This window comes from Somniosus microcephalus, unplaced genomic scaffold (genome assembly GCF_052327205.1).
Source record: "Somniosus microcephalus isolate GS21.2 unplaced genomic scaffold, FLI_Smic_1.0 scaffold2, whole genome shotgun sequence".
NCBI classification, from domain to species: domain Eukaryota; kingdom Metazoa; phylum Chordata; class Chondrichthyes; order Squaliformes; family Somniosidae; genus Somniosus; species Somniosus microcephalus.
Window position 1 is genome coordinate 1,315,527 of NW_028225189.1, and position 15,274 is coordinate 1,330,800.

Sequence of the window (15,274 nt, forward strand, 5' to 3'; positions counted from 1 at the left end):
ATTCCTGGGAATATAGGCCCAGTCTCCTCAATCTCTCCTCATAGGACAATCCCCCCATCCCAGGAATCAGTCTGGTGAACCTTCGCTGCACTCCCTCTAAGGCAAGTATATCCTTCCTTAGGTAAGGAGACCAAAACTGTACACAATACTCCAGGTGTGGTCCCACCAAGGCCCTATATAATTGCGGTAAGACTTTACTCTTATACTCCAATCCTTTTGTAATAAAGACTAACGTACCATTTGTTTTCCTAATTGCTTGCTGCACCTGCGTGTTAAGATGAGAAATGATAAAGGCAAGAAGTCACTTGTGGGAGTGGTGTACAGGCCCCCTGACAGTAACCACATGGTAGGATGGAGTATAAAGGAAGAAATAATGGGAGCTTGTCAGAAAGGTATGGCAATAATCATGGGGGATTTTAATCTACATATAGACTGGAAAAATCAGATGGGCAAAGGTAACCTAGATGAGGAGTTCATAGAATGTTTTCTGGATAGTTTCTTAGAACAGCACGTTCTGGAGCCAACCAGAGAGCAGGCTATACTAGACCTGGTATTGTGCAGTGAGATAGGATTAATTAATGACTTCATAGTGAAGGCGCCCCTAGGTAGCAGCGATCATAATATGATTGAATTTTACATTCAGTTTGAGGGAGAGACGAGTGGGTCCAAGACTAGTATTTTAAACTTAAATAAGGGCAATTATGAGGGCATGAAAGCAGAGCTAGCTAAAGTGAACAGGCAAATTAGGTTAAGGGAGAGGTCAATAGAGTTGCAGTGGCAGACATTTAAGGGGATATTTCAGAATACACAGAATAGATACATTCCAACGAGAAAGAAAAATTCCAAGGGGAGGACCCACCATCCGTGGTTAACTAAAAAAGATAAAGATAGCATCAAACTTAAAGAAAAAGCATATAATTGTGCAAAGATGGCTGGCAGGTCAGAAGATTGGACAGAATATAAAAAACAGCAAAGAATGACTAAAAGATTAATAAGGAGAGAAAAATGAGAGTACCAGAGAAAGCTAGCTAGAAATATAAACACAGATAGTAAGAGTTTCTATAGATATTTATAAAAGAAAAGAGTTAACAAAGTGAGCGTTGGTCCTATAGAAAGTGAGTCTGGGGAATTAATAATGGAAAATAAGGAGATGGCAGTTGAATTGAACAGGTATTTTGCATCGGTCTTCACTATAGCGGATTCAAGTAACATCCCAGAAATAGCTGTAAATCAGGAAATGGAAGGGAGGGAGGAACTGAAGAAAATTACAATCACCAGGGAAGTGGTACTGAGCAAATTGTTGGAGCTGTGGGCTGACAAGTCCCCGGGTCCTGATGGACTTCATCCTAGGGTCTTAAAAGAAGTGGCTAGTGAGATAGTTGATGCGTTGGTTTTAATTTTCCAAAATTCCCTAGATTCGGGGAAGGTTCCATTAGATTGGAAAATAGCGAATGTAACTCCTTTATTCAAAAAGGGAGGGAGACAGAAAGCAGGAAACTACAGGCCAGTTAGCTTAACATCTGTCATCGGGAAGATGTTAGAAGCTATTATTAAAGACGTTATAGCAGGGCACTTGGAAAAGTTCAAGGTAATCAGGCAGAGTCAACATGGTTTTGTGAAAGGGAAATCATGTTTAACCAATTTATTGGAGCTCTTTGAGGAAGTAACATATGCTGTGGATAAAGGGGAACTGGTGGATGTACTGTACTTAGATTTCCAGAAGGCATTTGATGAAGTGCCACATCAAAGGTTATTGCGGAAAATAAAAGCTCATGGTTTAGGGAGTTACATATTGGCATGACTAGAAGATTGGCTAGCTAATAGGAAACAGAGAGTAGGCATAAATGGGTCATTTTCTGGTTGACAAGATGTAACGAGTGGTGTGCCACAGGGATCAGTGCTGGGACCCCAACTTTTTACAATTTATATAAATGACTTGGATGAAGGGACCGAAGGCATGGTTGCTAAATTAGCTGATGACACAAAGATAGGTAGGAAAGTAAATTGTGAAGAGGACATAAGGAGGCTACAAAGGGATATAGATAAGTGAGTGGGCAAAGATCTGGCAAATGGAGCATAATGTGGGAAAATGTGAAGTTGTCCATTTTGGCAGGAAGTATAAAAAAGAAGCATATTATCTAAATGGTGAGAGATTGCAGAGCTCTGAGATGCAGAGGGATCTGGGTGTCCTAATGCATGAATCGCAAAAGGTTAGTATTCAGGTCCAAGAAGTAATCAGGAAATCTAAGAATGTTATTGTTTATTGCGAGGGAAACTGAATACAAAAGTAGGGAGGTTATGCTTCAGTTATACAGGGCATTGGTGAGACCACATCTGGAGCACTGTGTACAGTATTGGTCTCCTTATTTAAGGAAGGATTTAAATGCGTTGGAAGCAGTTCAGAGAAGGTTTACTAGACTAACATCTGGAATGGGCGGGTTGTCTTATGAGGAAAGGTTGGACAGGCTAGGCTTGTATCCGCTGGAGTTTAGAAGAGTAAGAGGTGACTTGATTGAAACAGAAGATCCTGAGGGGTCTGGACAGGGTGGCTGTGGAGAGGATGTTTCCTCTTGTGGGAGAATCTAGAACTAGGGGTCACTGTTTAAAAATAAGGGGTCGCCCATTTAAGACAGAGGTGAGGAGAAATTTTTTCTTACAGACGGTCGTGAGTCTTTGGAACTCTCTTCCTCAGAGGGCGGTGGAAGCAGAGTCTTTGAATATTTTTAAGGCAGAGGTAGATAGATTCTTGATAAGCAAGGAGGTGAAAGGTTATCGGGGGTAGGTGGGAATGTGGAGTAATCAGATCAGCCATGATCTTATTGAATGGTGGAGCAGGCTCGAGGGGCCGAGTGGCCTACTCCTGCTCCTAATTCGTATGTTCATATGTAACCTGTGCAGCAGCTGGGGCCTGAAAATCAGCTTCACTGCCCCTGGGCTGGGAAAGGGGGACATGAGGCAACATTCTCCCTCTTACCCCTTTCTACACTCCTTTTACAGGGTTTTAGAAGTGGAGCATTTACAGACAGGAAGCTCAGACCGAACATCACGTCAAGAACAGACAGAGTCGCTCGATTCATCAGGACCTGATTCAGTCGGTCCTCCAATCTGCTGGCACACCAGCGAGTTCACACTAATGAGAGACCTTTTAAATGTTCTGAGTGTGGGAAGAGCTTCAAAATCTACAAGTACCTGAAGCAACAGCAGTGGCTACACACTGGGGAGAGCCCGTTCACCGGCCCCGTGTTCCAGAAGGGATTCACTCAGTCATCCGCTCCGATGATACAACAGCAAGATCACACGAGGGAGAGACCTTTAACCCACTCCGTGTGTGGGAAGCGATTAATTGCACCCTCCGTGCTGCTGAGACACCAGCTTGTCCACACCAATGAGAGACCGTTGACCTGCTCCGTGTTTTTGAAGCGATTCTCTCATTCTGCCACCCTCCTGAGACACCAGCTTGTTCACATGTTCTGACTGTGGGAAGAGCTTTAAAAGGTCCCAGGATCTGAAGAGACACCAGCTGGAGAGAGCAGGAGAGATTCTGTTCACCTGCTCCGTGTGTGGGAAGAGATTCAGTCGGTCCTCAAATCTGCTGGCACACAAGCGAGTTCACACTGGGGAGAGGCCGGTGAAACATTCTGACTGGGAAAAGCTTTCAAATGTCCCAGGAGCTGAAGAGACACCAGCTGGAGAGAGCAGGAGAGATTCTGTTCACCTGCTCCGTGTGTGGGAAGAGATTCACTCGGTCCTCAAATCTGCTGGCACACAAGCGAGTTCACACTGGGGAGAGGCCGGTGAAACATTCTGACTGGGAAAAGCTTTCAAATGTCCCAGGAGCTGAAGAGACACCAGCTGGAGACAACAGGAAAGAGACCGTTCACCTGTTCCGTGTGTGGGAAGGGATTCACTCAGTCATCCCACCTGCTGCAACACCAGCAATATCACACTGATGAGAGACCATTTAAATGTTCTGACTGTGGGAAGTGGTTTAAAAGCTCCAGCAATTTGACTACACACCAGCAAGTTCACACTGATGAGAGGCCATTTAAATGCTCTGACTGTGGTAAGAGCTTTAAAAGCTCCGGGCATCTGAATGGACACCAGCGTGTTCACACTGGGGAGAGACCATTCACCTGCTCTGTGTGTGGGAAGGGATTCACTCGGTCATCCCACCTGCTGGAACACCAGCGAGGTCACGCTGATGAGAGACCATTTAAATGCTCTGACTGTGGTAAGAGCTTTAAAAGCACCGGGGAGCTGAAGATACACCAGCTTGTTCACACTGGGGAGAGACCATTTAAATGTTCTGACTGTGGGAAGTGGTTTAAAAGCTGCAGCAATTTGACTGCACACCAGCGAGTTCACACTGATGAGAGACCATTTAAATGCTCTGACTGTGGTAAGAGCTTTAAAAGCTCTGGGGAGCTGAAGATACACCAGCGTGTTCACACTGATGAGAGACCGTTTAAATGCTCTGACTGTGGTAAGAGCTTTAAAAGCACCGGGGAGCTGAAGATACACCAGCTTGTTCACACTGATGAGAGACCATTTAAATGCTCTGACTGTGGTAAGAGCTTTAAAAGCTCCGGCGAGCTGAAGAGACACCAGCGAGGTCACACTGTTCTGTAGCACAGGGCCCTGTATACAGCTGGGGTGACATGAACGTGGAATGGATGAATGTTTTATAAATTTTTCTGCTGTTTAATCTTTCAATCTGTTATGCTGATGATTCCCTTCGATTGATTGTTGATGGTGTTACATAGAATGTACAGCACAGAAACAGGCCATTCGGCCCAACTGGTCCATGTCGGTGTTTATGCCCCACACCCACCCTACTTCAATTAACCCGATCAACATCTCCTCCCATTCCTTTCTCCCTCATGTGGCTTCCCCATAAATCCATCTGTGCTGTTCACCTCAACTACTCCCTGTGGTAGCGAGTTCCCCATTCTCACCATTCTCTGGGTAAAGACACTACTCCTGAATTCATTACTGGATTTATTAGTGACTATTTTAAGTTTGTGTCCTCATAAATATGATGAGATTCTGTTAAGCTGACCAGTATGTTGTTGTACTTTGTCTTTTTCTGATGAATTAAACATTACTGAGCCCTTGTACGCGTGTTATGGGATGAAGTTTTTTTTTAATTCGTTCATGGGATGTGGGCATCGCTGGCAAGGCCAGCATTTATTGCCCATGCCTAATTGCCCTTGAGAAGGTGGTGGTGAGCCACCTTCTTGAACCACTGCTGTCCGTGTGGTGAAGGTACTCCCACAGCGCTGTCAGGGAGGGAGTTCCAGGACTTTGACCCAGCGCCGATGAAGGAATGGCAATATACTTCCAAGTTACAATGGTGTTTGACTTGGAGTTGGTGGTCATAGAGTCATAGTGTTATACAGCACAGAAAGAGGCCCTTCGGCCCATCGTGTCTGCACCGGCCATCAAGCCCTGTCTTATTCTAATCCCATTTTCCAGCACTTTGTCCGTAGCCTTGTATGCTATGGCGTTTCAAGTGCTCATCTAAATGCTTCTTGAATGTTGTGAGGGTTCCTGCCTCTACCACCCTTTCAGGCAGTGAGTTCCAGATTCCAACCACCCTCTGGGTGAAAAAGTTTTTCCTCAAATCCCCTCTAAACCTCCTGCCCCTACCTTGGAACTATGCCCCCTTGGTTATTGACCCCTCTACTAAGGGGAAAAGTTCCTTTCTATCTACCTTATCTATGCCCCTCATAATTTTGTACACCTCAATCAGGTCCCCCCTCAGCCTTCTCTGCTCTAAGGAAAACAACCCCAGCCTGTCCAGTCTCTCTTCATAGCTGAAGCGCTCCAGCCCAGGTAACATCCTGGTGAATCTCCTCTGCACCCTCTCCAATGCAATCACATCCCTCCTATAGTGTGGTGACCAGAACTGCACACAGTATTCAAGCTGTGGCCTAACTAGCGTTTTGTACAGCTCCATCATAACCTCCCTGCTCTTATATTCTATGCTTCAGCTAATGAAGGCAAGTATCCCATATGCCTTTTTAACCACCTTATCTACCTGTCCTGCTGCCTTCAGGGATATGTGTATTCGATCAGGTGTTCCCCTGCACCTGCTGCCCTTGTCCTTCTAGGTAGAAGAGGTCGCGGGTTTGGGAGGTGCTGCCGAAGAAGCCTTGGTGAGTTGCTGCTGTACATCTTGTAGATGGTACACACTGCAGCCACGGTGCACCGGTGGTGGAGGGAGTGAATGTTTAAGGTGGTGGATGGGATGCCAATCAAGCGGGCTGCTTTGTCTTGGGTGGTGTCAAGCTTCTTGAGTGTTGTTGGAGCTGCACTCATCCAGACAAGTGGAGAGTATTCCATCACACTCCTGACGTGTGCCTTGTAGATGGTGGAAAGGCTTTGGGGAGTCAGGAGGTGAGACACTCGCCATGAATACCCAGCCTCTGACCTGCTCTTGTTGCCACAGTACTTATGTGGCTGGTCCAGTTAAGTTTCTGGTCAATGGTGACCCCCCAGGATGTTGATGGTGGGGGATTCAGTGATGGTAATGCCATTGAATGTCAAGGGGCGGTAGTTAGACGCTTGCTTGTCGGTGATAGTCATTGCCTGGCACTTGTGGGGTGCGAATGTTACCTGCCACTTATCAGCCCAAGTGTTGTGTCTCAAGGGGTTTTATACCCTTATCTATATAACAATTAAGAAGGACTCCGGGGTGGAGAGTTTAGTTAACGGCCATTTTATTTACAATGTGCTTCTTCACTCTATGCACTACATTTCCCATAGTGCATTGCAAATCACCACTACGGTATCCCATGTGGGCAATTCTAATACACATTCAAAATACACAACATATTTCCTCCCCCTTAAAATAGAATGTCCACAAAACAGAGTAACTGAAAATGACTATAACTTTGGAAGAGATGGTAGACTGCCTCTACATTCCGCTAACCCTCGGGATTATTCTGCCCCATGCACACAGGTTAGCACTAACTGTAACTAAGGCGCTCTGGAGGCTGCCTTTCTCTTTGGGGGTAACATCTAGTCTCAGGAGCAGGCTCTGGCTGGCTCTCCCATGACCCTGCAGGCGTGGCTTCCTCGATGGCACAAGAGTGGATGGTGCCACCATCTCAGGGTCGGATGACCAGTCCCGGCTGGAGCCCCCAGCAGGTCCTTGATCCTATGTTTCTTGGGTAACCTGTGGCGACTGTCTTGGCAGTAACTGGTCTACATACCGTCTCCATGTTCGGTCGTCTCCGGTGCAGACTCGGTATGAAACGGGGCCCGTCTTTTGAATGACCGTAGCTGGGACCCACCACTCCGGGGTGGTGTAGTTATGCGCGAGGACTTTGCCCCCACCACAAAGTGTCATTCTTTGGACCTCTGAGCTCGTCTGCTGACTTGATCCTGCTGATTGGCGTGCACCACTGCTTCTGTGGACGTTGGCCTCAGCAGGTCAAGGCATGTCCGTAGCTGCCTTCCCATGAGTAGGTAAGCAGGAGATGCTCCAGTCGTAGCATGAGGCATGTTTTGGTATTTCAGCAAGAAAGCATTCAGGCGCTGCTTTAGAGGAGCATCACTTCTTGCAGCTTTCAACGCGCGTTTCAGCGTTCTGACAAATCTCTCCGCCAATCCATTCATGGATGGATGATAAGGTGCGGAGAATGTGTGCTGGATTCCATTGCTCTTGAGGAACTCCTCCACCTCCTGGGATGTGAACTGTGTTCCATTGTCGGTTACGATCTGCTCCGGCAGACCAAATCCCCCGAACATCTCTCTGAGTCTCGATGGTTTTCTCCGTAGTGGTAGTGGACATTACTGCAACCTCCGGCCATTTGGAATGGGAGTCCACCGCGACCAGGAACATCGTTCCTTCCACTGGTCCCGCGAAGTCCAAATGGATCCGTTGCCACGGTGTCGCTGGCCATTCCCATGGATGCAGTGGCGCTGCTCTTGGCGTATCCCTGGTTGTCTCGCATGATGGGCATGATTTCGCTTCAACTTCAATTTCATGATCCAGACCGGGCCACCAGAAGTAGCTTCGTGCCAGCTCCTTCATCCGGACAATACCACAATGTCCTGAGTGCAGCTCGTTGAGGACATGTTTCCGCAGCTTTGGTGGTATGATCACTCGCATGCCCCAAAGGAGGCATCCTGATGTGACAGACAACTCCTTCCCTCTTGACAGGTAAGGTAGGAGCTTAGGTGGTGCGTCTGACACCCGTGATCCCGCGGCACTGGGCCCCAACTCCACTAGGTGTATCGAGGAGGCTCAAGCACATGGGGTGGTCCTGTCCGAACTGACCCCCGTTCAGACGGAATTCCTCATCAGCGCATGGCCCCAAAACCCCTCTCGGGAACCGGCGCCTCTCAACTTGAGCCATCTCAGGGAAATGCCCTCCGTGATGTTTAGTTCTGCGCGGAGGGGTTTCCTGTACGGGCTGCTCCTGCACACTCTCCACTTTGTCATCTTCGCCTGCCGTCCGGACACGCTTTGGCATGCCATCTTGCCGTCCAGCAGAGGCAGAGGTCCCCAATGGAGGGCTCTCTGTGCGGGAGTCCGCCCTTTATCTATTGGGGACTTGGCCTGGAGGGTGTTGCATGGAGCAGTCCCGTGCAATAAGATTTTGGATAAGTTCACGGACTCCCTGGCCGCTTGCTATTTCTGCGGCCTGGAGGAGTCCGTGTTCCATATTTATGTGGAATGTGAGAGGTTGCAGCCCCTCTTTCACTATTTGAAGGGGCTGCTCCTCAATTTTTGGCTGCACTTCAGTCCCACGCTCCTGATCTTTGGTCACCCGGTGCGGAGGGGAGCGGGCGGGTCGGAGGACCTCCTCGTGGGACTGCTCCTGGGCCTGGCCAAAATGGCCATTAACAGGTCCAGGCAGCAGGTGGTCGAGGGGGTCGTTCGGCCCGATTGCCTGCCTCTCTTCCGTGGCCATGTTCACGCCCGGGTGGCCCTGGAGATGGAGCACGCGGTGTCTGCCGGCACACTTGAGACCTTCCGAGACCGGTGGGTGCCGCGAGGACTGGAGTGCATTGTCACCCCGGCTGGGGTGAATTTAATTTAATTTGATAAGTTTCAAAAATGAATTTAAGTTTTTAAGTTTCATTACAGTCCACTTGTTCGGCCGGGAGAGCGAGAGGCTCCGCTCGGCGATGCAGAGAGCCCTGCAGATGGAGAAGAATGTCAACCAGAGTCGTCTGGATCTGCACAAACTCTCCACTGGGAGCGCCGACCCTCATCTGTGTGAATTCCTGGAGACCCATTATCCAGATGAACAAGTGAAGATGACCAAGAAGCTTGTAGAGACTGGGACCCCTGCCTTGTAGGCATGAGGGCTTGTGACTTTGTACAAAGAGCTGAGACCTGAGCTCTGTAAATGTCACTCACTGTCAATAAAATGTTCAATCTTACATTAAAAAATTTTTTTTAAATAACATTATTTAAAGACAAATTTCCTCCAGTTTCACAGACAGCCTTTGTCACTGCAATAATTTCTTAAATGTTTAATCATTAAATCAAAAGCATCAAAAAGGAAGAGAGTAGCAAAAGTAAAGAAAGACTTGCATTTCTATAGCGCCATTCACGGCCACTGGACGTCTCAAAGCGCTTTACTTTTTGAAGTGTAGTCACTGTTGTAATGTGGGAAGTGCAGCAGCCAATTTTCACTCAGCAAGCTCCCACAAACAGCAATGTGATAATGACCAGATAATCGGTTTTTGTTATGTTGGTTGCAGGATAAATATTGGCAAGGACACCGGGGATAACGCCCCTGCTCTTCTTCAAAATACTGCCATGGGATCTTTTACATCCGCCCGAGAGAGCAGACGGGGCCTCGGTTTAACGTCGCATCTGAAAGACAGCACCTCTGACAGTGCCGCACTCCCTCAGCACTGCACTGGAGTGTCAGCCTAGCTTTATGTGCTCGAGTCTCTGGAGTGGGACTTGAACCCACCACCCTTTGACCCAGAGGCGAGTGAGCTGCCCACTGAGCCACAGCTGACAACGTTGGTCCCTTAGAGGTAGAGACAGGAGAAATTATTATGGGGAATAAGGAAATGGCAGAAACGTTAAAACAAATATTTTGTATCTGTCTTCACAGTAGAAGACACAAAAGCAAACCAAAGATGGTGGGGAACCGAGGGTTTAATGAGGGTGAGGAACTTAATGTAAAGTACTAGAGAAACTAATGGGACTAAAACCGACAAATCCCCTGGACCTGACGGCCTACATCCTAGGGTTCTAAAAGAGGTGGCTGAAGAGATAGTGGATACATTGGTTTTGATCTTCCAAAATTCCCGAGGTTCTAGAACGGTCCCAGCGGATTGGAAGGTCGCAAATGTAACACTGCTATTCAAGGAAGGAGGGAGAGAAAAAACAGGAAACGACGGGCCAGTTAGCCTGACATCAGTCGTTGGGAAAATGCTGGAATCCATTGTTACGGAAGTGGTATCAGGGCACTTAGAAAATCATAACATGGGTAGGCAGAGTCAACATGGTTTTATGAAAGGGAAATCGTGCTTGACAAATTTATTAGAGTTATCTGAGGATGTAACTAGCAGGGTAGATAAAGGGTAGATAAAGGGGAACCAGTGGATGTAGTATATTTGGATTTCCAAAAGGCATTCGACAAGGTGCCACATAAAAGATTATTACACAAGGTTAGGGCTCACGGGGTTGGGGGTAATATAGTAACATGGATAGAGGATTGGTTAATGGACAGAAAACAGAGAGTAGGGATAAATGGATCTTTTTCAGGTTGGCAGGCTGTATCTAGTGGGGTGCCACGTGGATCAGTGTTGGGGCCTCAGCTATTTACAATCTACATTAATGACCCAGATGAAGGGACTGAGTGTCATGTATCCAAGTTTGCTGATGATACAAAGCTAGGTGGGACAGTAAGCTGTGAGGAGAACACAGAGAGTCTGTAAAGGGATATAGATAGACTGAGTGAGTGGGCAGTAAGGTGGCAGATGGAGTATAATGTAGGGAAATGTGAGGTTATTCACTTTGGTAGGAAGAATAGAAAAACAGAATATTTTTTAAATGGTGAGAAACTTTCAAATGTTGGTGTTCAGAGAGATTTGTGTGTCCTCGTGCAAGAAACACAGAAAGCTAGCATGCAGGTACAGCAAGTAATAAGGAAGGCAAATGGCATGTTGGCCTTTATTGCAAAGGGGTTGGAGTATAAGAGTGAGGAAGTCTTGCTACAATTGTACAGGGCCTTGGTGAGACCACACCTGGAGTACTGTGCACAGTTTTGGTCTCCTTATCTAAGGAAGGATATACTTGCCTTGGAGACGGTGCAACGAAGGTTCACTAGATTGATTCCTGGGAGGAGAGGGCTGTCCTATGATGAGAGATTGTGTAGAATGGGCCGATACTCTCGAGTTTAGAAGAATGAGAGGTGATCTCATTGAAACATACAAGATTCTGAAGGGGATTGACAGGGTAGATGCTGAGAGGTTGTTTCCCCTGGCTGGAGTGTCTAGAACTAGGGGGCATAGTCTCAGGATAAGGGGTCGGCCATTTAAGACTGAGATGAGGAGGAATTTCTTCACTCAGAGGGTTGTGAATCTCTGGAATTCTCTGCCCCAGAGGGCTGTGAATGCTGAGTCTTTGAGTATATTCAAGGCTGAGATCGATAGATTGTTGGACTCTAGGGGAATCAAGGGATATGGAGATCGGGCGGGAAAGTGGAGTTGAGGTCGATGATCAGCCATGATCTTATTGAATGGCGGAGCAGGCTCGAGGGGCCGTATGGCCCACTCCTGCTCCTATTTCTTATGTTCTTATGGAGTTTCAAAAGGCATTTGATAAAGTACCACACAAGAGACCTACTCGGAAAAGAGAAGCACATGGTATTAAAAGGCTGATGGTAATTTGGGTATATAATTGGCCGAGGGATAGGAGACAGTGAGCGGTGCTGAGGGATGTTTTTCTGACTGGAGGGAAGTATGCAGTGGGTTCCCCAGGTGTCGGGATTAGGACCATTGCTTTTCTTGTTATATATAACTGACCTGGACTTGGGTATAGGTGAACAAGTTTGAAGTTAGATGATACAAAACTTGGCAACGTAGTAAATAGTGAGCACAGTAGTAGCAGACTTCAGAAGGACAGAGACAGACTGTGAAATGAGCAGACACAAGGCAGATGAAATTAAATGAGGATAAGTGTGAAGTGATGCACTTTGGGAGAAACAACAGGGAGAGGCCGTATAATCTAACTGGGACTATTTTGAGGGGGTGCAAGAGCAGAGGGACCTGGGGGTCCATAATCACAAATCTTAGAAAGTGCCGCGGCAAGTTGGTGAGGCGGTTCAGAAAGTGTGTGGGATACTTGGCTTTTTAAATAGGGCCACTGAAAACAAAAACAAGGAAGTTACACTAAACCTTTACAAATCACTAGTGAGGAACATAGGACAGGAGGAGGCCATTCAGCCCCTCGAGCCTGTTCCACCATTCAATGAGATCATGGCTGATCTGTGATCTAACTCCATACACCCGCCTTTGGCCCATATCCCTTAATACCTTTGAGTAACAAAAACCTATCAATCTCAGATTTGAAATTAACAATTGATCGAGCATCAATTGCCATTTGCGGACGAGAGTTCCAAACTTCTACCACCCTTTGTGTGTAGAAGTGTTTCCTAATTTCACTCCTGAAAGGTCTGGCTCTAATTTTAGTCTACGCCTCCTAGTCCTAGAATCCCCAACCAGCGGAAACAGTTTCTCTCTATCTACCCTATCTGTTCCCCTTAATATCCTGAAAACTTCAATCAGATGACCCCTTAACTTTCTAAATTCCAGGGAATACAACCCTAATTTGTGTAATCTCTCCTCGTAACTTAACCCTTGAAGTCCGGGTATCATTCTGGTAAACCTACGCTGCACTCCCTCCAAGGCCAATATATCCTTCCTAAGGTGTGATGCCCAGAACTGCTCACAGTGCTCCAGGTGTGGTCTAACCAGGGTTTTGTGCAGCTGCAGGGTTTTGGCCTCAGCTGGAGTCTTGTGTACAGTTCTGGGCACCACACTTTAGGAAGGATGTCAAGGCCTTGGAGAGGGTACAGAGGAGGTTGACCAGGATTGTACCAGGGATGAGGGACTTCAGTTATGTGGAGAGATTGGAGAAGCTGGGATTGTTCCCCTTAGAGCAGAGAAGGTTAAGAGGAGACCTAATAGAGGTGTTCAAAATGATGAGTGGTTTTGATCGAGCAAGTAGGGAGAAACTGTTCACTCTGGCAAGTGGGTCGGTAACCAAAGGTCAGAGCTTTAAAATAGTTGCTAAAAGAACTAGAGGGAAATGAGGAGAATTGTTTTCACACAGAGGGTTGTTAAGATCTGGAACGCACCATCTGAAAGGATGCTGGAATCAGGTTCTACAGGAACTTTCAAACGGTAATTGTACACGTACTTGAAGAGGACTAGTTTGCAGAGTTCTGGGGATAAAGCTGGGGTTTGGGACTAAATTGGACAGCTCTTTCAAAGAGCCGGCACAGACAGGATGGGCCGAATCACCTCCTTCTGTGCTGTTAGATTCGATGATCAGTGTGAACACGCTGGTGTCTCTTAAGGCTCGTAGAGCTTTTAAAGCTCTTCCCACAGTCAGAACACTGAAACGGTCTCTCGTCAGTGTGAACTCGCTGGTGTTCCTTCAGATCCCCGGAGCTTTTAAAGCTCTTCCCACAGTCAGAACACTGAAACGGTCTCTCGTCAGTGTGAACTCGCTGGTGTTCCTTCAGATCCCCGGAACTTTTAAAGCTCTTCCCACAGTCAGAACACTGAAACGGTCTCTCGTCAGTGTGAACTCGCTGGTGTTCCTTCAGATCCCCGGAGCTTTTAAAGCCCTTCCCACAGTCAGAACATTTAAAGGGTCTCTCGTCAGTGTGAACACGCTGGTGTTTCTTCAGCTCCCGGGAGCATTTAAAGCTCTTCCCACAGTCAGAACATTTAAAGGGTCTCTCGTCAGTGTGAACAAACTGGTGTGACAGGAGGGTGGATGACAGAGTGAATCCCTTCCCACACACGGAGCAGGTGAATGGCCTCTCTCCAGTGTGGAGGAGCCGGTGTCGCTTGAGCTCCGCGGAGCTTTTAAAACTCTTCCCACAGTCAGAACATTTAAAGGGTCTCTCGTCAGTGTGAACAAGCTGGTGTGTCTGCATGGTGGATGAATGAGTGAATCCCTTCCCACACATGGAGCAGGTGAATGGTCTCTCCCCAGTGTGAACTCGCTGGTGTGACAGGAGGTTGGATGAATGAGTGAATCCCTTCCCACACATGGAGCAGGTGAACAGTCTCTCCCCAGTGTGAACTCGCTGGTGTGACAGGAGGTTGGATGACTGAGTGACTCCCTTCCCACATTCGGAGCAGGTGAATGGTCTCTCATCAGTGTGAACAAGCTGGTGTCCCTTCAGATTCCCGGAGCTTTTAAAACTCTTCCCACAGTCAGAACATTTAAACGGCCTCTCATCAGTGTGAACAAGCTGGTGTAGCTTGAGCTCCCGGGGGATTTTAAAGCTCTTCCCACAGTTTGGACACTGAAATGGTCTCTCATCAGTGTGGACAAGTTGGTGTTCCTTCAGTTCCCTGGCGCTTTTAAAGCTCTTCCCACAGTCAGAGCATTGAAATGGTCTCTCATCAGTGTGAACAAGCTGGTGTCGCTTCAGATCCCCAGTGCTTTTAAAGCTCTTCCCACAGTCAGAACACTGAAATGGTCTCTCATCAGTGTGAACAAGCTGGTGTTCCTTCAGTTCCCCGGGGCTTTTAAAGCTCTTCCCACAGTCAGAACACTGAAATGGTCTCTCATCAGTGTGAACAAGCTGGTGTTCCTTCAGTTCCCTGGGGCTTTTAAAGCTCTTCCCACAGTCAGAACATTGAAATGGTCTCTCATCAGTGTGAACAAGCTGGTGTCGCTTCAGATCCCCAGTGCTTTTAAAGCTCTTCCCACAGTCAGAACACTGAAATGGTCTCTCATCAGTGTGAACAAGCTGGTGTTCCTTCAGTTCCCCAGGGCTTTTGAAGCTCTTCCCACAGTCAGAGCATTGAAATGGTCTCTCATCAGTGTGAACAAGCTGGTGTCGCTTCAGAACCCCAGTGCTTTTGAAGCTCTTCCCACAGTCAGAACACTGAAATGGTCTCTCATCAGTGTGAACAAGCTGGTGTTTCTTCAGATGCCCGGGGCTTTTAAAGCTCTTCCCACAGTCAGAACACTGAAATGGTCTCTCATCAGTGTGAACTCGCTGGTGTGTTTGCAGGTGGGATGAACAAACAAATCCCTTTCCACACA